Consider the following 25,933-nt stretch of genomic DNA (forward strand, 5'->3'; position numbering starts at 1 on the left):
CAAATAAAAGATTCTAACCTGAGGAAGCCCCAGAGTGAAAAGTTAATTTTGCAAACTCAAGCTTATTATCTGGGAACTGCAGTTTTTGACAGGTATGGCAGATTTCAAGCAGATACTTGGTAAGTGGATTTATTTATTTTTACAAGGCATTTCACATGTAATTAATATAGTCGTTAACACAGGAAAAGTTCCTGGCAGTAAAATATTAAATTATGTAAAATGGGTGTGAAATAGAGTAACATTAAATGCTATCTACCGTATTTGCTAGAGTATAAGTCGAGAAATTTAAACCCAAAACACAGTCCTGAAGTTGGGGGGGTGGACTAATACGCAAGCAAACATATGAACCGATCTATGATTTACAGTAAAAGTCTATATTTACTGATTGTAATGACTGGTGCATAATAATAATAATAATAATAATAATAATAATAATAATAATAATAATAATACCTTTTCTATTGTGTGACCCTGCAGCATAGTGCTTCTGTGGGAAACAGCAGCACCTCCATTGTTGTGGGCAAATCCTTGTTGCACTCGTTACCAGAGCAAATGCTTCTAATTAAGTTTAAATAGCCTTTAGCAAAATGAAAGTCCCTGTCCACCAATTACATAAAGCCCTCACAGATATTTTTTGTGGTTACGTATTGGGAATGTGACTCTATACATTGTTTTTGCACAGATATACAGTAATGCCAGGTACATTTATTTTTATTTTTTTACAAAATGTTCTACAGTATACTATCTTTACAATTTTACAAAGATCAGTGTCAGTAAAAAATTCAAAACTGACCATAGAAGATATATATCCATGCTGATATTTAGTTATTACTTAAACTATAAACTGGTACGTCAGAGTTATGGCTTGGTAAACTAAAATATATTATTGCTGAAGCTGTATATACAGTAAGTAAAAAAATTAATAAATACAATTCCATTATATGTCTTATGCTGACAGACGTCTTCAGATGCAACAGTGATGTCTGTTTGTGTTTAAGAAAGCTTTTTGTTTCTGAAAGTTTCAAAGGAAAGGGGTTGCCACAGGTTACATAATACACAACTGCAAAGGCTGCAAAAGAATTATGGTCCATTTAAAAATAACTTGTGTAATTACAAGGAATCTTGCTATACAGTAAAAGGCAATGTTTTCATGAAAGCTCTTCTGCCTCCCAAGCCACAGTGATTTGTTGGATATTAGTAACAGTAACTGAAGACTGGAAAGAGTTACCTAATACATTTTGACATTTTATTATAACTGGAGTGGTGAAATCTATAAAACAAAAACAAGTATGGAAGATTTTCGGGGGGGGGGGGGGGGGGGGGGGGGGGGGGAGTATTATTTATAATCAATCAATTACACGTCTAAATAAATGAAGTGATATTTTCTTAGGGCAATCTTTAAACATGGAAATATCTGATAACTAATCAGCTGCATGTGTGTCACCATGTTAACGTTAAAGTACTGCACACCATATTACAGTTTTTGTGTAGCAGTACATGAAATGGCTCAGCATTTAAAAGTCAGGCATTATACTTCATGTACTTATTGACAGTTACACACAGGTGTAAACCTATGTCAATTTAAAATGTAAAATGCACAAAGGAATGAGATTTAGTGAACTCTAAATGTATATATGGAAACAATGGAAAGGGCAGTATGTTTTATAAATAGTCTATACCAGGCCTTGAAAAGCATTATGTGCTTTTGAAAAAGTAAAATCCATCTTCACTTTGTCCTTTGTTCACCTTCAACCCAACCACTATAAAGGTTTCCTTAAACTCTGTAGAATCTGTACTTAGTTTTCTTTTGTTTACATCCCCGGGGGGGGGGGGGGGGGGGGGGGGGGGGTACTGTAAATCATCTCAGGCTCAGGTCCTCCTTATCAGTATTAAATGTTCAGAGTGTTTCACATCTGCAGATAAATATACAAGTAAATGTAATGTTTTAATTGTACAGTAAGATAGCTGATTATGAAACGTTCATAAATTACCATAAACATTATAACATTTTGTTTTATTTTAAACTTGTTGGTTTTTTTATTAACACAATTGAAATCCAACCACTAAAAGTATTGTGTTTACGAAAAAAAAAAAAAAACAAGACAACCATTTAGCAAAATACTGACTGCTTTACAGTGTAATACTACAGTAGGAGAGGGTGAGTCCTTGGACTCGTTACCCCTCTGGTCTGCACGTCATAAAGATTTCTTGATAAATAAATACAGTTTGTGTAGGGCCCCTATCACTTGAAAAGCTAATGATTATTGACTACCCTCAAGCAGGCATCAGGGAGCCTAGCCTGGGGCCATTTCCAACCAGCCCCCCTCCCCAACATGCTGAACATTAAACACATGTTTTTATCTGGATTCTGCCAGCTATTGGACACAAACAAGGTAGAGGGAATCGTCCATTTAGCATACAACTCATCTTGTCAGATTTCCTGCATTACACAAGAAGAGAAAAAAAATTAGCCTTTTATTAAAGGAGGCAGGAAAGCCTGGGGTGTTTTCGCCCTGTGACTCCAGCAAAAAGTGCTCATGTCAATATGTGTCTGTGTCATCCGCTCATAGCTGCCACACCAGATCGTCTCCAAGAACTGCAAACACAAGTGTCTGCTTTTCCATTGCCCTATTTATTGGCTGTCTAATGCTCCCTTGTTAAGTGATGTGGAATGAGGTGATGATGGTGTGGGGGGGGTGATGAGTGCGAACATGTCATTTTCAAGACACTTGCTGTACGCTACTGTTTTCAATAATGGTATTTTGCATAGATGCTCATACTTCTACAGCCTTAAAAATACAGTTTTATATGTAACCTCCATGCCAAGCCAGGCTTTGGGGACTTACCTACACTATGACGAATCAACCTTTGTTTCTAATGGCCATGGGGACGAAGAACAACAGAGTCTATTATTGCTTCACCAAGCCCAGATACAGTCCCAAGAAGAGTGCGTGTGTCTGTGGAGGGACACTAGAGAGCGCTGCGCACGGCAAGTGGGGCTACCTGATGATTGGCCCCCTGGAATCAAAGCTCTGTATTTGAGTATAGTGCATGCGCAGTGCGAGTGAAAAGGTGAAGATAGCAGCCTGCTGGACAAGGAGGTTTTATGCACGTGTCATGACCAGTATAGTGGCCTGCTGTCCAGGGGTGAAAATGGGGACTAGAAATAGTTGTTTGCAAGGATCTCTGCCCGAGACCCCTGGCTCATGTAAACATCACAGTCTGAATTGATTCATAATTACCTCAGAAGAAAAACTGTGAAGAGACGGTGAAAGAGAATGAGCTGACGGAGGTGAAACAAAACCAAAGAGAAAACAAATTGCATACCGTGAGTACTGACCGAGGCCTTATTCTGTTTTGTTAGATTAGCTAGCGAACTCAGTTTAACACTGAAGTGAAGAAAATAAAATAGTCAGTTTCTTTCAACCAAGTTAATATGTTTATTTTTTCAACTCTTGTTCGAGGACTGTGTTTACTGCAACATATTCACCAGATGTGAGGAATATCATTAATTAATAATAATTAGAAATAATTCAAGGAGCCACAGTAAGGAGATTTATTTTTCTACCTCATTTTTGGATTTGTTTTACAAGAGACCCATTTTTTGGAGCAAGACTGTTTGAATTATAGTGGGACTGATATTATATTGTACCGTGAATGGGGGTAGGGGGACAGGGTTGGTAGGTGATGCAATCTAGACATGAAGACATAAGCGTTACCATCGCTATGCTCTCAAGCAGGAGGTCCCGGGTTCGCGCCCGACCTCTTCCTGTGAGAAGTCCCTGCTTGCAAGAACCAAGGTTTGCAACATTATTGTGGAATCCTAGGGTTATACTGAGGCATCTAGTCTAAAAGTGATACTACCATAAATATATAATTAGATACATTTAACAAATATTTTGTCGCTGTTGTATTGTTTTTTCAGCAGTATTACTAAGTACGGGAAACTGTGATTTGTGTTTCATTATTCAATTGCATTGTTGTGTGTTGTACATTAACCATTTCTTTTGGCCATGATTCTGGTGAATAAACATAGTAATTTGGATTGCAATCTGTTAATGTTGAAATTTTATTTGAACTATAAAGTGCAGGGTATTTGAACCTAAATAATTATTACTTTTACTAAATGTTAAGTCGTCCACTGTACTCAGTGGTGCAGCAGGTTTTTACTTGGTGGAGGCACCACACTATATGTAACTGTATTGTATTATCTAGTGGTTACCATCTACATTCACATCTATTGTAAGGCTATTATATACATAGGAATTCTCTCTTCCATTACACTTGCTTACAGTCCTTACACACCATAACATTTACCATTAAACTCACACGATTAACAAACCCAGGCTCCTATCTCTCCTCTGGTATGGTGAGGTGAACAGGTGAAGTACTTAGTGATGAAGGGGGGGTTACATGTATATATTAAATATATTATTTTGATAACATTTACAGTGTGTTTATATAGCAGTCCTTGAATAGCACATTAAGATTTAATTAATTTACCAAATAGAGTTTGTTGTTTGTTTGTTTGTTTTGTCTATTACAGAAACTTTTACTCCCAGAACCGTTGCAGCTCCTTCACGCTTTGTCACACATAATTGTTTAAGACTCATGTTTGGTAATGTGAAGTGACTGTAGCATTAACTGCTATGGTAATAGAGTCAGACCATTAGGAAAAACATTACAAATTACAAACATAATTCATCATTCGTTACAATACATTTGTATAGGTTATTCACCATAGTATTATATTGAACAGAATAAGAAAGTAGAAAATAGGTATGACAATTGCTTGGAAATAAAACAATGTTCATATCATGTATTAGTTAAGAACATAATTTAAAATCAGAGAATTGAGCCCTACTGTATGTATAATTCTTATAAATAAAGGTATGCTCAATTAGTCTACTTTTGTTTGTTTGTAAGATAGAGTTCTAGGCTCTAGTCTCTTTATCTTACGTTAGAAGGAAGTAATCTTTTTCCAAAATTAAGAAAAGCGTATGTGATATAAATAATAATGTGTTACTTCTCTATTTTAACCCCTATTCTGTTTCAATGTTTGTAAGGTCAATGTGTAATGAAATAAATGTATACCTAACCAATAATTAATTGTTTCATAATTTATAATGACATGATCTACCATCATTTTATCAGTGCCAATAGCTCTTTGGCTGCCTTTGATGTGAAAGGAAAAACATTAAAGGGCATAGAGAAGAAGAAGAAGAAGAAGAAGAAGAAAAGCTGGATTTTAACAATTTTAAATTTGTTGGAGGAAGCTGGTTAACCCCTTAAGTGTTTTGCCCCGAGGACATACATTAAAAGTTAATTAGCACCACCTGGGACAAGCACCTCAAGGACAAAGTTAATGTGAAACTATTACCAATGAAGCATGCAGCATGCAGAAGGTACAGTGCATCTAGGCGATCATCTTTCTGAGTGAGTGCTACCGAATTTGACAATTCCACATTGCACCCAAGTTGACACCATCTTCCTGCCGAGTAAACGCTGTATACAAAATGAAGTGTAGGATGTAGTAAAGCATGTATAATTGATGGTAACTTTCATTTTAGAGCACAGGGAATGAAACTATAATGTTATTTATGAGAAATGTGTTTCTGGTAGATGTTGTGGCTGCACACATTGGTTAGCTGTTATGTTGCCTTCTGTATCCTTGTTTTCTGTTTAAACCTGGAATCTCATGTAAAGTTCTACCCAGCTCAATGCTTGTCTGTTTCCCCCCACCCCCACCCCCTTTAAAAATCTTTTCGGTATGTTCTACTTCAAGGTCAAGTGCAGCATAAATCGATTTAATTTTAGAAATTTATAATAAGGATTAATTATTTTTTATTATTATTCTTGAGAAATTGCCTTTTCCGAATGGGATGACTAACACCATTAACAGATATCACAGAATCTGACTCAAAGCAGGTGTGAAAATTAGTAATTCAGAAAAGAGTGTATGGAAACCAAAAGCTTTATGAATACCTGGGCAGGTAATCATATTTTTTTCTTTTTGGGTGTTAAAATTTGGGTGGTATATTTACTCACGTTTCATAGTTTTGATTAACTTATTTTTATTTCAGAATCTCTCCTTTTAACATGTTTGAAGAGAACAAGACATTACTTAAAAGGAACTTCTTAACACGTGTTAACTGCAAGGTTCCTGCCTCTATGATTATGTTCAGTCTACGCATTTTCAATAACAACCAATGATAATCAGTTTATTTTATGTATGGTCATTTTTTTTGTTGGTCAGGGCTGGAGTTTAGTTTTTGACTCCACAGTAAATGTTAAGGCAGAGGTCAAGCGATGTGATCATAATAAGGAAGATTAAATTGTTTTATTTTTTCTGATCAAATTAAAACTTGATCAGTAAGTGCATGCATTTGTGTAATTTTAGCAGTGTCGCTGTAAAGAATAAAAAGTACTATATGCATATTAACTCTTACAAAATCCTTTAATGTCTCTATAATATCACTGTATACTATATATATACATATGATATATATATATATATATCATATATAATATATATATATATATATATATATATATATATATGTGTGTGTGTGTGTGTGTGTGTGTGTGTGTGTGTGTGTGTGTGTGTGTATATATATATATTTTAAATTAAATTCATGTGTGTCGTTTTCTCATAATCATTGATTTGTACTATAAAAAAGCTTGGATTGAAAATATTCGTAATACAAACATTGATGCAATGACTTAACGGCTTGAAGCATATTCAGAAAGACATAAACTCACCTTTCCATAAAGTTTGAGAAAAGAAAATTCTTTCATTTTCCTAAAGATCCAAAACAATTTAGAATTCAGCAAGAAAATTCAAATAGACAATTGCATAAAAATTGCAACACAACTGACTCTGGTAATAAAGTATAACTAGATCCACTAGTCACAGTACCAGTGGGACTGAGAGTACCAGTAGATAATGGCACAGCCCAATGAAACTCTCAGTTAATAGAAACCGGTCTGTGAGTTTATATTTCATGGTGTCATCATTTAAGACAAGTGTCAGTAACAAGATACATCTTTGCTGTAGTTAAAAGGATGCTTTGAAATCTGCTTGAAGGTAATGGAGGAAAGAAAAAAAACTTAAAAAGAAAAAATCTCCGAGGGTCCCTGACCTTCAGCCGCCTCCCCTCCAGGCCTAAGACGCCCCAAGAACATAGTATAATTATACATATTAACACGTGGCATCATATAACAAAATGTTTTTTGTTTTTTTTGTTTGTTTTTAAATATAACACATGATATGGTAGGGTTGGATCCTAGAATAAAGTCCTTCAAATGGATGATGGTTCCAAGTTTTGGGCAATGAGAATGTCTTTAATATTGCTCCTTATGTAGATCTCAAAAGCACCTGAAGACCACCAACCAAGCTTTTTGATGGCATGCGCAGGAATGTTTGCTGACCAGCTGCGGTTGCATCTCCAATGATGAAGGAAAGGCACGAAGAGTTTGATGAAGAAAATATGTATTTTTGGAGGTCTTGGAGTCTTGCAGAAAATCAGGTCTAGAGACTGGCAGATTCTGCAGAGTTAGAAAGAGTTAGGATCGTAAGAATCGTTCCTTTGCATTGGTTTATATGGAGAACCGAGTAGGACTGAGAGCGAACCAGTGAAAGAGAAAAACCTGTATCAACCACCATGAGCACTGCTGTACTCACCCAGGTCTGGTGACAGTGTGCTTATAATTGTGGGGCAGATACGTGTGGCTTTTCATTATTGTTTGGGTATGCAAATCCGTTATTGTTTTTGTTATAATTGTTTATTGGTCACAAGACCTGGGATTACAAAAATAAAGTACCCCTTTCCAAACCGGATTACAGTCTGTTTGTTTCATTCCTGCAATGCATCACCTCAGCACCAGTATCCACTCAGCTACCTTGTCACAATCAGATATACTTTGCTTAAGAAAGATAAAAAACACCCCTTGAACTGCAGCAGGAACTCTATAGGTAGCTAGATGGAGGAGAAAAGGGCAAATACAATTAGTACGATATTTTGCGTGCTTTAAATTTACAGAACACGTGACCTGAGATTGAAGTTGAGGTCTATATGAACTGCAGCGGGACGCCTCAATAGTAGTTAGAAGCAGAAAGAGCAATTAATACAATTAGCACATTATTGTACATGCTTTAAAAAGTACAGAATATATGACTACAAGAATACAAGTTTAAGGTCTTCGATGCGAGGGTCTGATGCTGGAGCAAGGAACAGGTTCTGTGTGTGATTTCACTATACCAGAGAACCTATAGTAGCAGAGACGAACGTAGTTTCTAGAAAGTCATCCTTGAATGGGGAGAAGCATCCAGAGCATAGTGTTGACAGACTCCAGGACTCCTTTGTGATTGGTTGTTTGGAAGATGAAGGTTGGTGCAGATCTTTGGATGTCCTGCAGCGACATTTATATCCTGAAAGATGGAGCAAATCCTGAATGTCCTGCAGCTGCATATATCAGCGGTAGTGAGTCACCCCGATTAGTTACGCACATCATAGGGAGACATGATTGCATTAAAAAGCCATCAATTCGAAAGTGGAATTCTGAGGAGTCGGCATGACCAACATCATTGAACATGAGTGATATTGTAACCTGATGAGTAATAATATAGGTGAAAAGAGACACTAATTGCATTGAGTAAAGCAAAAGCAGTATTCTACAATAAGATTTTGCGACTCAACAAAGCATGATTGAATATGGAATCCAATAACAATTGCCATTAATTATTGTCACAGTAGATAGATTATCCTGGATCGAGCACAAGCTTCAAGGGCGTAGAATTAAAGGCTCCTCCTACATCTGTGTGTAAAGCATACTGCGAATTACAATATATTTTCTACTGGATTCATTGTGGTTCATTGATCTGGAGGATTTATCAGTGAATGATAGAACAACCAGTTTAAATTGGGGGTTTAGAAGCAGTAAATTAGAGGAAGCTACTATAATAGATTCTAAGGTGGCAAGCTTTTGTAAAAACATGTAGAAATGTCTCTTTGTAACTTAAGCTGATGAACCACAGGGTACAAGATCCTGCTCGGAACATTTTGAACCCTGTCTCATCGTAATATTTTCTTGTAATTCCCTTTTGGTAAGTTCATACAAGTCTGTAGCTTTTCTGGAATCAATAGGAGAAAATGAAGCCGAGATGTTATGAATATGACACAAGCAGCATCTTTACTGTAACATACAGTGATGAAACAAGATATGAATGACCTAATGCAAGTGAATGCATTGGATGTCCTGGGGCAAAAGTTACTGTTTGAATTGTTCTTGAAGAATTGGCTGTGTGACATTAAGAGAGACCAGGCATATGGAAATGGAAATAAGCATCACTGTAAAACTAAACCTGCCACCCTGGCAGCATACGTGTCTCTCCCTGCACAGCAGATTGATGCTTTATATATATATATATATATATATATATAATGACCCATGCATTATATTTTAAATGAAATACTGAGAACACATATGTTATATAAATGAATCACTGTGGAAAAATTCAGATACACTGTAAATCTGGCATCAATTATAATTAATTACATATTTTTTTCAAACCATCTTGCCATCTAGAGTGATTTCCTGCAGAGTGGAAACGTTTTATACTGTTGTGAGCATATCGATTTCTGTTCTTAAAGCAGTAAGCATATATAATAACAACACCCTTCCCCCACAATAGGACAGAGTGCACATCACCAATGCAGCAGTCCCAAAACATACACAACCTCAATAAAATTTTCTGCTACGCACAGTCCACAAACCATTTATTTTCTTTTTCATGTAATCCTGTTCTGCGTAATTGCTCTTGGCATTGATGCATACCTGATGCTACATTGGAAATGCATAACTGGGCTGTGTCTAAGAGTTAAGCTGAAACAAACCTGGAAAGTTTCTTTGAGTGAGGTGTTGCAGTCCTGAACTTGATGTCATGCATCTCAAGAAGTAACACTATGACGACATTTTTGTTCCTACCTTTGTGAATTATGAGCATGAACTTAATGGAACAAGGAAAGTTCACCAACAGAGTGACTGGGATGAAGGATTGCTGCAAATTAAACATTGAAGCGTTTGTAAGATGTATGTGGTTTTAGATGATTCCTATCAGGACATTTTCCTGCCAAATCATGGAACTGGGTCTATGACTGGAAAAGTCAAATCCATAATACAAAGGTAAGGGTCCACATCGATACAAATGGCAGGGATACATAACCAAACAAACAATGAACAGTAATTCAAAAGCACGGCATGACTGAGGTTTTCGAAGTAGGTTTGTATACCTTATAGGTTAATGGAAACTTACCAGTAATTGGCTTGTAGATTTGACCAATGAATTAATGTGATATACAGGGGTATTACATATTTCCTGCCTGAAAATCTTGCAAGCTTTATATTCTCCTACAGTTTTTCTTGAACCTTGTTTTGTTGCTTTCACTGGGACAGAACTTCAGGTATTCTCACAGGTGGTAATCATAAATCTCTTATGGTAGCAAGTGAAGAATGCCCTGAGGCAGAGGGCAGTTCAGAGGTGGGATTTGATCCCATTAATTGACTGTCATTATCCCAAGAAACCTTTTATTATCATTTTCCTGAAGAAAATACATATTTAATCAATATACATTTTTAAACACAAAGAAGCAGCTACTATCACATTGTTGTGTGTTCAGCTTGGCCCCTGGTGGGAACAAACAGCTACATAGAGTTCTTGACTTTGTTTTGTAAAATTTGAACTTTAAAATAAATAAATAAATGAAAAGTCAGATTTGTTTTTGTTATTTGAATGCTGTTAATTTTTTTCTTTTAATTTTTATAAACCTAAAGACATTTAGTATGTTATACTACTGTATGTTTCTAATAGTGCATGCTGATTTCCAAAAAGCTGTTGTCCCATGAATTTGTGGAAGAATGCAAGATATATTTTCTTCTCCCTGTAATATCATTTAATATGCAATCCCAAAACCAAATCAGAAAAGGTTAGCAAGCATTCCACAACTACAGATGAAAGCCATTGTTGAAACTGTCCGGATTTAGATCCACCACAGTGTTGATCAATTGAATGGATGACCCTGGTTTATAACACCAGAAGAATATAATTCTACACAGATGTCAAAAACCTTGGAATCAATTTTGATCCTGATTCTTTCAAAACCTGTTTCCCCTACATTACCACCTGGTCTTGTTATTATCTTAGAAATACCTACGTATTTCTTTTCAGCTTGCTTAGGATACTGTAAATAAATCACTTGTAACTTTTACACAGCGGATCGATTTTTTTTTATCTATGTAGAATGTATACTCCCTGACAATTCATTTAAAAGAAATCGGATATTTTTCAATCTACTAGTTTGTTACTTCAATTAAATAGGTGAGGACTCATAAAATACTATTTCTACCTTTGTTTTATGTATTGTTGTGTCCTAAACAGCTTTATTAGTATTAACTGCTTTATTAAGCTGCAAGTATTTTTTATATTCAAACATTATAACAACAAAATCTTAAGGATAGAACCCTTTTTAGCGTTTCAAGCTGTTCTATGACCACCTGACATGTAAATGAAATGAGTTTAGATACATATAGTTTTAAGCTTTACAAGAATATGTAACTCTGTAAAGAAATCCTGTATTTCTCCCATGGGTATTATATATTTTTTAAATTTACTCCAATTTAAAATCAGAGCATAATAACCCATAGGAATCACCCTCTAGAGGACAATACCTTCAAGAACAGTTTGCCCTCGACACTGTAAGAAATACCATGCTCGCTTGCTTATTATTAACGCTTGCTTTGGGGCTAATCCACCAGTTTTAATAGATAAAAGCGAATTTATGGAATACTGGTGATTTCTGCTGTTAAATGCTCTCCTATTAATATTCTAATGTACTTCTTTACCTAAAGATATAAAAAATGCTAATTATATATTTGTATGGTAATTTAGTCATGAATTACTGGAAACCACATCCTGAGTTGACTTCCATTGATTGGTCTCAAATACATTCCTCCCTTAAAAACAATGTAACAAAAAAGAAAAAATGGTACAGTATTACAGTATATAAATGATTATATAGAGGATTTGTTTAAAAAAGGTCCAGCGGGGGGGGGGTAAATTAAATATTAGAACAATTTAAATCTCTTCACTCTTGAAACTTAATTATCAAATAGAGAGCAACAAAATAAAAGAATAATGGATGGTAATTATAAACTTGCGAATAGCAGCTGGATTATTGTGCCTGGGCATGGTACATATTTATTTATTATCTGTAGCTCAGAATCTTTTTTTTTATTTTTTTATGCTGGCAATTTAATTTGCTGCTGCAATTTAAAATAATAAAGAAACCCCACTCTATTATTCATTCTGAAATGAAAACTGATAATTGGTGACCAAGCATTTTAAAGGTTTTTATGGCAAGTTTTTATTTATTGTTTGTTTGAAACTGTACATTACTGGCCAGATTTTGTAGATTAAATCCCATATTTGTATCTATTATAAGGGACGACAAAATAAGGGGGTGGAGTCCTTTTTCTGAGAAAGTACTTAATTTTATTGTCACAAATTTGTTTGTTTTGTTTTAGGACCCAACCACAAGTATTGGGATGTTTTAGATTTCATTGCGTTTGTTTGAGATTGACATTATAGTTTGGATTTCTTGCCTCAGATCATCACTAAAGAAGACCTTCAAGGATTTTCTTGGGACTGGTTATTGTATTTTGTTTTCTTTTGTTAATTCCCTGTTAAAGTAGGGAGTACCCCCTGTTTTTTTTTTGTTTTTTTTTAAACTTTAACACCTAGTTAAAATTGGTGGAATTTTATTTGGACTTGGCCTTTTATTTGGATTTGTATATCTGCTGTTTGTACAAATAAAGTATTTTAACTAATCAGTGTGTCTGTTTCCCTGTATTGGAGAAGGATGGGTGTTACAGCTGCTCCAAACCTAGGTACATATTTCAAACTTGCAGAAAGAGAAACCAGTTTAAACTTACAGTAAGAATATTATGTCAGCTTTAGTACTTAGTCTACCCCAAATTAGTATTGGGTTTGGGGTCCTAGTAACCCATAAATACACTATGTGGTGTAGTTGACACACTATATTGCAGACTGTACTATGTGAGGGAGTTTGGCAACGTCATTTCTTTGACCATCCCTGCTCTAGTAACGATTGATAAATGCACATTTAAACCACATGCTTTCACAATCACAGTTTCAAATTGTGTTGATTGTGTGGCTAGGGTGTAAATAGTTTTACAGACCAGTCTTTGTATTTTACTGGAGACAACAACAACAAAAAAAAAACACTCAACATACATATGAAATATGAGCTCAAATGGCTAATGATAGATACACATGTGAATGGCATATCTATTGACTGTAGCAAATTGTTAATTGCATATTAATTAAATAAAGTACTTATGTGTTCACCTAAAATAAAGCATTACCAACTATACTGCTGTATAGAGAAATACATTTGCTGCTTTTAAAAGATAGTTTTCCTATTTTTTATACATCTTTCTTGAACCTGATTCCTCAAACTACAGTAAGATTCACTTATGTTAGTGATATAATAATTAATGCTTATAATTCTCTTCATAGATCAATTTTTAAGAGGTGGTATCTCTTGTATATGTAAATACAGCAGGCTTTCAGATTTTTCTTTGGACCAGATCTGAACAAGATTACCCGTTCTGTATGGATTTGTTTGGTGTATTAAGTACAGCTCTGGCCAAAGGTTTTACATCACCTAAAATTTTTAGATTGAGACATAATTTTTAAAAGCTATATGAACATAATTTAGATATTTTATTTAACATCATATAATCAAAGAAACTACAAAATAATAATAGTAGTACAGTAGTTCATGTTTAAATTTTGAAATATCAAATTTTTTAATTTGTCAGTTTTTCTAAGTATATGGGAAAACTACAAAGAGGTATGTAATTAAATATGTTAACAAAACATTATACAGCAGGTTTCATTCGATTTTATGATGTAAAATTTGTTAATTTTACAGGGTGATACAAAACTTTTGGCCATTGTTGCAATAATAGGGAATTGTCCCCCATATAAAACAAATAACAATTTTATAGACCGAAATAAAGCAGCTTTTGAAGATACTGTATGTCACTATTGCATTGCACCTTGAAAGTAGGTTTACTTTAACTGCCTTATTTGATTCTCGGCTGAGATACTGTTGTTGATCACTTGCTTTTTGGTGAGAGCTTTACTGGAAGAAAGATGAGATTTAGTAGAACATTATCCCATAAAATCAGACGTGGGGTGTAATTCAAGGAAGCTTCATGGCAGCCTGCTCCACTGCAAATGCACCTGGTTTTATTTTCCAATTTTTTTGAAACAAGAAGTAAAACCATTTTCAATCTGGCCTGTGTAATAAAAATAAATAGGGAAGACATTCTGCACATTCCTCAAGAACTGAGACTATACTTTTGATGCTGTCAGCCACTCATCTGAGACAAACACTTTGGTATCAGGTAATAGAAATGTACAAGTTGCATATTGAAGACTAAAAATATAGTTGTCATTCTGACTTTAGTCTGATATACAGTGGTATTAAAAGCAATGAGGTTATTTTAATTAGATGGACTATCTGAGCTCAAGTGAGATACATATCTGTGCATAATGCTCTTAGGGCCATATTTCAGCTGTTTTTTCAAAGTTATTTCCTACTTACCCACTTGTCTAAACAACTCCCTTAAAGTGTACTGTGGTAAATGTGCACAATAGTTTTGCAATCCCATGGTTATACTATGCATTTACCATATTTTTTAATATGCTTTTACCAAACCTCTCTGGGCTTTATAATGTTTACCTATGCTTTGCAATGCTTTCCCTGTGCTTTAATACTCTTTGCTATGCACTACTTTTTAGCATATTCAATGGATCTATGCAGTGGTGTATCTAAATTGTTGTATAAATCATTAAATTAGGATCCTTCACAGCATATTACATGTTTGTTTTTTGTTTTTTTTCCAGACAGGATAATTTAGACCCTCCAGTGTGAATGGACCCTCTTATAAAACATAAGTAAATACATTATTTTATAATATGTAACGCTATACTCTGACAAATGTCTAATAATAAAACGTTAATCAAACTACCATGTGACTATAAGAAATGCAAAGCTTTATTTTGTTAGAATTGAGCAATTTAAAACAGTGGCCGATAAATAGTTAAGTTGACATTTCTACAGTTTTACAATTGTGATTAATTTGCAATTAGCACAATTGTCAAAATAATGAATTAGAAATATAGTGCTGTGGGATCCTCCAGTGCCTCACAGGGTAAAAGCAATGACATACAGTCAGTGGAGCCCAGTTCTGCATCGTACGTTAGGTAGAAATAGTACCTTCTACCATAACTGAACTGTATAAACTGTGTAAAGTATACTTTTTTCATTGGTTTGCTTTCTTTCAGTTTGTTTTTTGCAGCTATAACTGAAGGTCTGGCATGAAACTCAAGGCTGGAGGGAAAACAGTCCCTCCAGAGCAATTCAGACTCACCAGTCTGTGCAAGGCAAAGCCACAGGGAGTTCTTCAGCAGACTCACCAGTCTGTGCAAGGCAAAGCCACAGGGAGTTCTTCAGCAGACTTATCAGTCTGTGCAAGGCAAAGCCACAGGGAGTTCTTCAGCAGACTCATCAGTCTGTGCAAGGCAAAGCCACAGGGAGTTCTTCAAGCAGTCTCACCAGTCTGTGCAAGGAAAAGCCACAGGGAGTTCTTCAAAAGACTCACCAGTCTGTGCAAGGCAAAGCCACAGGGAGTTCTTCAGCAGACTCATCAGTCTGTGCAAGGCAAAGCCACAGGGAGTTCTTCAGCAGACTCACCAGTCTGTGCAAGGCAAAGCCACAGGGAGTTCTTCAGCAGACTTATCAGTCTGTGCAAGGTAAAGCCACAGGGAGTTCTTCAGCAGACTCACCAGTCCGTGCAAGGCAAAGCCATATGGAGTTCTTCAAGCAGTCTCACCAGTCTGTGCAAGGCAAAGCCACAGTGAGTTCTTCAAGCAGTCTCACCAGTCTGTGCAAGGAAAAGCCACAGGGAGTTCTTCAAAAGACTCACCAGTCTGTGCAAGGCAAAGCCACGGGGAGTTCTTCAGCAGACTCATCAGTCTGTGCAAGGCAAAGCCACAGGGAGTTCTTCAGCAGACTCACCAGTCTGTGCAAGGCAAAGCCACAGGGAGTTCTTCAGGTTGCTTCTCAAGTGTACAGGTATAATACATTATAGTGAACTACTGTATTCACCTCTCTTTTTGATACATTTCAAAGGCATTGTATCTGATATGGCAGCCTAGAGAACAATCTCATGGATTAAACATGCTCTGCTTATGGCATCAAAACATGCCACAAACTAGAGCAACCAGAGAATTACACATGGCTGTCTAACTTTAATACCTGTTTAAATTTGAGATAAGATAGGTCTATTACTCCTTTGTTCAGAAAATCTGAAATTTTAGGGAATGGGGAGATTTAAACAAGTGGGAAGGGGCACACTATTTGCTGAAGGGTCAGTCAACACACTTCATATTGTTCAGTGCTTAAATAATAGAGAACTAGATTCAAATATAGGCAGTGTAATGTCAACCACTGCTTCCTCAAGGGGTGTAATTATGCTATGCATATTTATATATGCAAACACAATATGAATCATTTTATGAGCCTTTTTTCTCTCCAAAGGTTACAGTCTATTAATTAGAGCAGAACAATTAGCACTGAAGTTTTTTTTTTTTTTTTTTTCTGAAGTGTCTCTTTTTACTTAAACTAGATATGGAATTTCAGCCATCTATTAATTCAGAGAAATGCATAATTAAAACTGTGATTATGATTCATCATTAATTGCGACCTTTTAAAATAGATATCATTCCTAACAGCTGTACTTCTGAGATGGTTTTCTACTGTCTAATATGTAGATGATCCTGCTGGATTTATTTTAACAAAGTGAATTGCTTCTATCATTCTAACACTGAAATCCCATATTGAGAACAGATGAACTTAGAGAGCACTGGTATTTAGTCTTTAGGATTTTTAACACACACACACACACACACACACACACACACACACACACACACACACACACACACACATTTATATATATATATATATAAAAAGAAGAGGCTGTCTGGTCTGGTGGTTAAAGAAAAAGGCTTGCAACCAGGAGGTCCCGGCTCAGCCACTGACTCACTGTGTGACCCTGAGCAAGTCACTTAATCTTACCTGAGGACACACGAGGTAGGACGCCTCTACAATCAAGTGTGTAGTAGATGGAGACATTCGGTGGAACCTATGTAAGCCACGATTTATTTGATATATATCTGCTAAATATATATATATATATATATATATATATATATAATATACGACTCTGCTTATAAGTGCTATAGTTACGAATAGAAAATATGTCAAATGAATATGTTTTTAGATGTAGGATACAAAAATGGATCTTATTTCCACCTCACCAGTTGGGCAAAAGATTTTACTAAAACTGGCAATGAAAAACTAGCACTGTGTGATACGTGAGATATATATACATATATTATATATATATAATATTATATAATATATATATATATATATATATATCTATATATATATAATATATATTGTGTCGAGTCAAGAACTCAGCAGCTCTTGAGCCTCTATTTAAAAATTTTAGAAAGCAAAAAGTAAACAAACCATAGCGATCTCTATGGAAGGCCATCTGGGTCAAAAATGCATTGTGCTGCTTTAGAGCAAGCCAGAATCTCATGGGACAGAACAAAGGCAAGTATGTCATTCTGAAATGCCTCACTTAAACAGTGCTCAAATTGCTGGAAATGTTGTGTAGTGATTTTTATATAGATTTTCTATATTATATTTTTTTATGCAACTTTCTATTACGTGGAATTCAATAAACGAGAAACAAACTGGTGAGTTTTTTCCCCTTCATTTTACAACGTCATTTTAAGTGTTTAAAATAAAATTTCAGTTTTTGTCTGCTTGTTTAGCTACGAAAAGCCACAAGTAAACCTCATGTTATTACTATATGAAAATATTTCTATGGCCACTGTTTACTCTGAAGCAACGACAATGGCAAGGAATGAAAAAAAAAGTCAAATAAACTAAATAAAATACATCGTCAACTTTATGTACTATTTATTTCAGGAATAAACAAAACAGCGTTTAACTTGAACTGCTATTTGGCATCCTTTATTAGTAGTTAATTCACTGGGGTAAAGTAAGGCCTACACAATATAAAGGCACCCCCCAAAGCACAAAGCCAAAGCCACACTGGATTGGTTGAACAAGAAGAGAATTAATGTTCTTGAGTGGCCCAGTTGAAGCCTGACTTGAATCCAATCGAAAGTTTATGGCGAGACTTGCAGTCCATTGATGATTTATAACAAACTTATCAGAACTGGAGCAATTTTTCCATGAAGAATGGGCAAAAATTTCACCATCCTACTGTGCAAAGCTAGTAGAGACCTATCCAAAAAGACTCATAGCAGTAATTGCTGCAAAAGTTGCTTCTACAAAGTACTGACTTAAGGGGCTGAATATTTATGCAACCAGTAAATTTCATTTTGTACATTTTCTTTGTAAGTTTTGCTGATATTTAACCTCCTCCTCAAATAACAATGTTCAGTTTAACCACTACAACTTTGAATAAAAAAAGTTTGTTTGAAAAACTGTGCAAACATTATTTGTAATTCAGCAAAATGTGACATTATTGGTAGAGGGTGAATACTTCTGCAAACCACTGTGTATATATATATATATATATATATATATATATATATATATATATATATATATATATATATATATATATATATATATATATATATATATATACATATATATATATATACATACATACATACATGGATGAAGACTATATTTGCATCCTGAGCCATTCGAAAAAAGGCATAATACCGCAGTAGTGACGTAAAAATTGCATATTCATCTAGAAGATTATACTTGACCTTTGACCCATATTTGACTCTTGCGCACCCCAAGACCTCTTTCAAACACAAAATGTCTTGTTTTCAATCACTCGACAACACCCACAATTCGTGGATTTTAGGCACTTTTGACAAATTTGTCTCTGTGAAGATTTGCAATCATCCTCCACTAACAGGAGCACAAAACAAGCGAGACGAATAATCTGTGACCCTGACAGCGACAAAGAAAAAAGCATACCCCATTAAAACACCTTCTCCTTAAAGCTATGTTGTTTTTTGCATTTCATTATCTACCCAATTTTAATTCACCGTTCATGAATTATCAAAAAGAAAATTATATTTAAGATTCTTTAATATTGACTTACTTTATTATTATTCATTAAATTCAGTTGCAATTTGAACCTTCACACCCATTTATTGCCTTTTTTATTACACATACTAACATCCATGTATTAGAAAAAAAAAAAATAGATGGGCTTCAGTGAGTTAAAGTAAAATAATTCCATGTTGTCTTTCTGTGACAGTTTCTAAACTACTCGGCCTAACGGTGTCATAGTTTATGATGTCAGTAAACCCTAGATGGAATCATTGTCCTGTAACTCACTGAAGCCCTCTCTCTCTCTCTCTCTCTCTCTCTCTCTCTCTCTCTCTCTCTCTCTCTCTCTCTCTCTCTCTATCTCTATATATATATATATATATATATATATATATATATATATAAATAGTTCTATTTTTTTTTAGAGTAAAAAAATGGGTACATTTTATTTATGGATAGCCTGTGTTTTAAGTTATACAAAGACAAAGGTAAAGAAGTACCTGCAGTTGTCTTCTTCCATGCCAATTACTTTTTTACAGCTTCAACAAGTTTTTCCTCTTGCTTAATTCATTCCTCCATATTACCTTAGTAGAATACCTGTACTACAGTTCACCTGTACTACGTTTATCTTATTTTATGGTAATTTAAAACAACTTATAGAATATAGATGTGCAACTGGGTAATGGATTCTTTCACATATGATAAGTCCCACTTACACAATAAAACTGATGAAACCCCCACTGTGCTTAACTGGATTTTGATAGTGTAGTGTGCAAGATATATTTGTATTTGGATTAGTTTAAAGTGTAATAATAAAATACCTTGTTTTGAATTCAAGTCATATAGAACCCAACCTTTAACTAAATTAACTAAACTAAACCAATTTGGTTATGTCTGGATTATTACATCGCAAACTCCGGCACTGCTAGCTAATAAATTGAATATACTTCAATTTATTTTGACATCAAATGTTCATCCAGCTATTTCTCCAGTGATCAATCCGGGCTAAGTTAGAGATTTGATTAAAAGCATTTTATGATTTTAGACATCTTACGCAGCAGACTCCCACACCAAGGCAAACACTCGTATTAGAGTGTCTGAAAACGGTATCTCTGTTCCAGCTGGTCACAGGCTGGATCTCCAGGTTGTCACAGCTCAAAGATTGGTTTGCATGTTAGAAAGTTGGATTTCGTGTCGGGACCCCTGTTTGAGCGTCGCGCTCCTACTTTTGTAATGTTCTCTTTACCCCTCTGATTGGATAGTCTGGTTCTCGTTCAGACGCGGACCCTTGTTCTCCATTGGTCCGCTGTTCCGCCCCATGTTGGCTGGATTTATGAGATGGACCGGTTCCTGTCTAAGGTGTCAAAGCACCCAGAATTGTCTCGGTTGCAACGCCAAAAGAGTCATTCAGTGATCGTGGAGATAAGCCATGTGTCCAGTATTTAGTTTACGACTCTTTTTAAAAGCATTCTTTGTCATCTGGGGAGTTTACGACCAGAAACCAAGTAAACACAGAGAACGGCTTAAAATCTCCCTCTATATATTTCAATTCTGTTACTTTCATACACAGAATCATATTATGACCCACTCTGACCCTATAATAGCTAGAATGATTGTGCCAAACCCTGGCTCTCCCCTATTTGCTAAGAAAAACCCTAGACTGAGCCAAAAATACAAATTAAATAAATATTTTTAAATAAAAAGTGACAGTGAGAGGCTTTAATGAAAAAGTCACTCTCACCTAAAGCATCTATTTACTTACATTATCCGGACATCTGTAGGTGCGCATCTTAAGTTACTGGTGCATGAATTAGCATAATACGAACCAGTTCATGCTTGTAAATTGGTTTTGGGTTGCTCTGTCAGGAGCTCTGATAAAGAAACTGACACTTGCATTTTAATTCATACCTTACATTGCAGAAGTTTCCTAGTTGATGGAACCTGTAATGTGAAGTTTTTATATTTGTGGATTGTTTTAAAGATATTCAATTTCTTTCTGTTAGCTGTAAATATACTTGTATTTCACTATAAATAATTGCAACAAATCCATGATTTACAGAAGTACTTGAAGTCTTTCAAATAAATTGCAGTACCTCCCTGGAACAGGGGGAAGTGTTAGGTGTGTGCACCATCACTGAACAATAAAGAAAACAAAACAAAGCTAAAAATAAGTTTGCCACACAAGGGTAGCGCTGGTCTCACTAAAAGAGATGACCCGCTCCAGTAACCTATACGCTACAAAAACTCTCTCAATACTTTTTGGGATCAACATCTCCTAAACTAACCTACTGCTGTTGCTCCCGGCCAACCAGCGACTCCAGGTCATTACAATGGATCTGGCTGAGTAGAGCCTTCCCAGGCACCATCTTGCAGTTGAAGGGTTCCGTAGTAATTATCCTGTAGAGTGGACACTCTCCTCCTGGGTGTAAACAAAGCACCCCTCTGTCCAGACCGCCCGATCAGCCCATCGTCAGGCCAGCCTACCTGCTCAATTGGTTGTCTAGCAATGCATCTCCTGTTATGTGTCCCAGCAGCACACATCTGCGCAAGAACCAGTGACAGGGCTCTCCCTGTCACACTCCCATTTTTTAAAAAAAAGAGCGGTGCAATATTTATTACGTTTCAGAAAATTTCAATTTGACTATGAATAAAAAGAACTCCTTGAAATTTTCATACAAAAGCCTTCAAATCACTTTACCCAAGTCAGCTAAGGAGTTGGCAAGAGCTGGCTCTCACTACAGTGAGTCTCACGTAGACAAGATAGAAGATAGTTGCCCATGTTTCATCAAAGGAAAAGCTCATTAGCAGAGCTTTCAGGAGCTGATTTGATTATAGTTTCATTTTTTTAAAGTGAAAAATATTTCGCTCATTAGGATTATTATGATTCAAGGTCATCATTTGAAGCTGGGCCTGTCAATATAAGATAAATCACCCACCATCTTCCTTTACTTCTTCATTCCTGGGCTTTTAAAAATATCTGGCTTTTGGTCTAAAAGTTCTGTATTTATAATTATTTTTCCTATTGATTTTCAGTTACAAATACTGATCAGAAAAAGGAGGAAGAACAAAGAACAGGGGTGAGAAACAAAAGCCATTGAAGAGTATTTTTAGAGAGGTGAGTATTCTGCTTTTTACAGATATCAGAAAGAATCCTTGAAATAAAAGTGAAGGGGTGTATTTCTCTTCTTGGTGACATTTACAACAGTTCATAAGTCACCTTTAGAAAACGCCACTCTAGGGAATTGTTTTCAATAGGTATTTAGTATCTGCCCTAATAGTCATTCATTAAACAATGACAAAAGACACGTGTCATACTTTATACTGACATGAAGATGGGTTTTCTTTCTAAGAGCTATTCCTTTTAAGTTCCTTTGGCTGAACTTCATCTGAACAATATATGAGAATAACCCTTCAATTAGTGGTGAAGATGGTTTGATAGCCTGGGGTCTGAGCTGTGATCACAAGGAATGAAGCACTGCTACATTAAAAAAAAAAAAAAAAAAAAAAAACTGGGACAGGACTACAGACCTTAGTGTACACAGTTTAGTCTTTCTAACAGAATAACTATTTATAAAACACAATCACCTGACCTGGACCTGGTACAGACCTGGCAGTAGGTAACATGTTTAAGAATGTTTTCTTTAAAGCCAAAAGTTGGTACAGCAATGGTTGTTACAGTCATAAACATGAAGCGAAAAGATAATGGGGGCAGTTTTCAAAGATTTTTAACCTAGACGTCATTCTCAATTAGCACCTGCTGGTTAAAAATACTAGAAATAAACGCATGCCATTTAGGGTTACTGTCTTTTAATTAGAGTCAGGATGTTTAATTTTTCATTTTGTAACTTGGCTGTAATTTAGTCTTTGAAGTAGAAAACTTTGATTTGATTAGATTTCTATAAATATGTGTCTGTTTTGCTAGACTGAATAATGTTTTTTTCAACACACCAAGACTGTATCAGTTAAGTCCTTGCCAGATGTATATAAAGTACAAGTGAAACATTTAACCATAACCCTTTCAATATGTATTGTTGTTTCAAGCACATATGTGTGATTATGTAACAGACCTTCGATCCAGCATTTTCATTGTTTTCTGTTTTCTTAGAGTATGATTTAACATATGCAATAAAACAGGTTGATGTATTGATTTGTGCTTCAGTATACAAGTACTTCAGGACATGCCACAGATAACAGGTAACACAAACAGATCTCCATGTTTGTAGAATTAAAAGGTATATCTGCAAAAATTGATTAAAGACACCATTTTAAATGTTATCTGTAATGCAAAAACGTCTGTCTAAAATAATATGTGAAATGGAAGGGGCGTTTTATTCCACAGGTTTCATAACTTGCACCTACCTAAATTCAGGCCTTAATTACTTTCAGTCTGACTTTTCATGCAATTTCCACTGTCAAGAGTCAAGAGTCAAGTCCTGTCAAGAGTTAACAACAAGGAACTCTGGTCTTACTTGACACATTTAGCAATGTTAAGCGTTTGGTAAATGCATGGTTTCTAAAAAAATGCCCCTGATGGTTAAACAGCCAGCATACACGGTTAAATTCTCTGAAGAAAGGGATCCAGGAAAACCAATGACAAGCCTGGCACTTAGGGCTGGCCCCAGGCAGTTATCAATCTAGTATGCTTCATATAGTTAATGGAAGTGAACCCTGACAACTGAGTCCAACCATGTAGAAGTGACATTATTCTTGGTATTCTATTATGCATCATTCCCTCAACACAAGGTGGTTTGCCATCCTCAAACTTTTCAGTTAACACTGAGACAACAGCAGTGTCAATACATATTATGGCTTAAAAAAAAAACATTTAATGTACAAATTTACCATACTCAAACGGTACCATGATGATTGCAGGCTATTCAGACCATTTCATTGGAACGGACCTAGCTGCTCATACCACTGAAACAACTTGTTTTTAGAAATGATGTAAACAGGGTACATTTTACCAACATTTTGATTATCTTTAGAGGAAAACCAAACCTCTGTATATCTGCTTGCTTGTTATATATATATATATATATATATATATATATATATATATATATATATATATATATATATATATATATATATATAAAAGAAGAAAAGAAGAAGACCAGAGGGGCAAAACAAATTGAGCAGCCTACTCTAGATATAAATCATTACATTTTATTTCAGTGTGGCTTATGATATGGTAAAAACTAACAAAACAATTTACCAACCAGCTGCTTCCCCCAATCACAGGTGTTTAATAATGCTTTCTTTATCATGTTACTACAGTTCTTCCTCGCTATAATGTGGGTCTCGGGGGACACACAGTATGAGCGTGTGGCAGTCTGGCTGAGTGGGGACGTCAGAACCGGAAAACAATACAGACAAGATGGGTGAACGAAAGCGCTGCTGCACGATTTATTAAGGTACAGACAAATAAAAGGTTTGAACAAAAAACACTTTATAAAATAAAACTGCACAGTAGCCAAAATGAACAGACAGACAAACGAGTGGACGAACAGACACAAACAAGTACCTTGCAATTGTTAATTTCTCTCTCGCTCGCTCGCTCGCTTGCTTGCTCGCTCTCTTGCTCTCTCTCTCTCTCTCTCTCTCTCTCTCTCTCTCTCTCTCTCTCTCTCTCTCTCTCTCTCTCTCTCTCTCTCTCTCTCTCTCTCTCTCGCTCATTCTCTCTCTCTCCACACACACCAAATAAGTGAAAATGAGCCCCTTTTATGCAGCTGTACTGAGACTCACTTGCTAATCAATCATTTAATTGGAATCTCGGTACATCTGCACGTGAACTAATTTGTGCCCTTCCCGTGCTTCCATACAAATACCCTTTTAATTTGCACCATCCTCGTGTCGAACTACAAATTACACTTCATATCACCTTTGCTCATAACCCAGATTATTATCTGTGCACTATAAACACCAACATTTACACACTACATAAAACATAAAACACAAAAATACATATGGGCAGGGCACATTACCACAGAGCGTTATAACCGAAGACCATTATAAACAGGGGGAGGAGAGTGCCGCGGGACACATAACAACACACATCTAACCAAAATACAAAATAATCAACATCAAGATAACCACGTAATAGGCCTAATATTTATTTAGATATAAAACAAATGCGGAATAAGATGTCTGTTATAAAGTGTCAGCGCAGATTTTCTTCAGCTCAGATATTGTATCAAAAGGGAGAGACAGAAACGGAAGTTAGACTGAGAAGTTGTTTACATTTTGAACAACACCGGTACTGTATTTACTGTAGAAATATTGCATGAATCACTAGTATAGGAAATTGGGGGATCTGTTCTAGGAGCGTTATATCCAAGGCATGTTATAACCGAGAGCCTTTATAGTGAGGGAACACTGTTTAATAAGAGTAATGCTTATTCATATATTATGTTTCAACTGATGATTCTATCATTCAATTCAATTTAACAAAAAAAAAAAAAAAAGACAATAAGGCATCATTATACAGTACCTGCAGGGTGCACAGGGGAAGGCAGCAGCAGGGCTGGTATGTGACGTAATCACATACAAAGACATAAGACTGATATACGCTCCTTGCAAAGGAGCCGGCTCTTTTGTACAGCGGTATCGGCGCTATGCTTTAGTGTGAAAGGTCCAGGGTTCGCGCCCGCCCTCCGCCT

This window comes from Polyodon spathula, chromosome 6 (assembly GCF_017654505.1).
Source record: "Polyodon spathula isolate WHYD16114869_AA chromosome 6, ASM1765450v1, whole genome shotgun sequence".
In the NCBI taxonomy this organism is placed as follows: Eukaryota; Metazoa; Chordata; class Actinopteri; order Acipenseriformes; family Polyodontidae; genus Polyodon; species Polyodon spathula.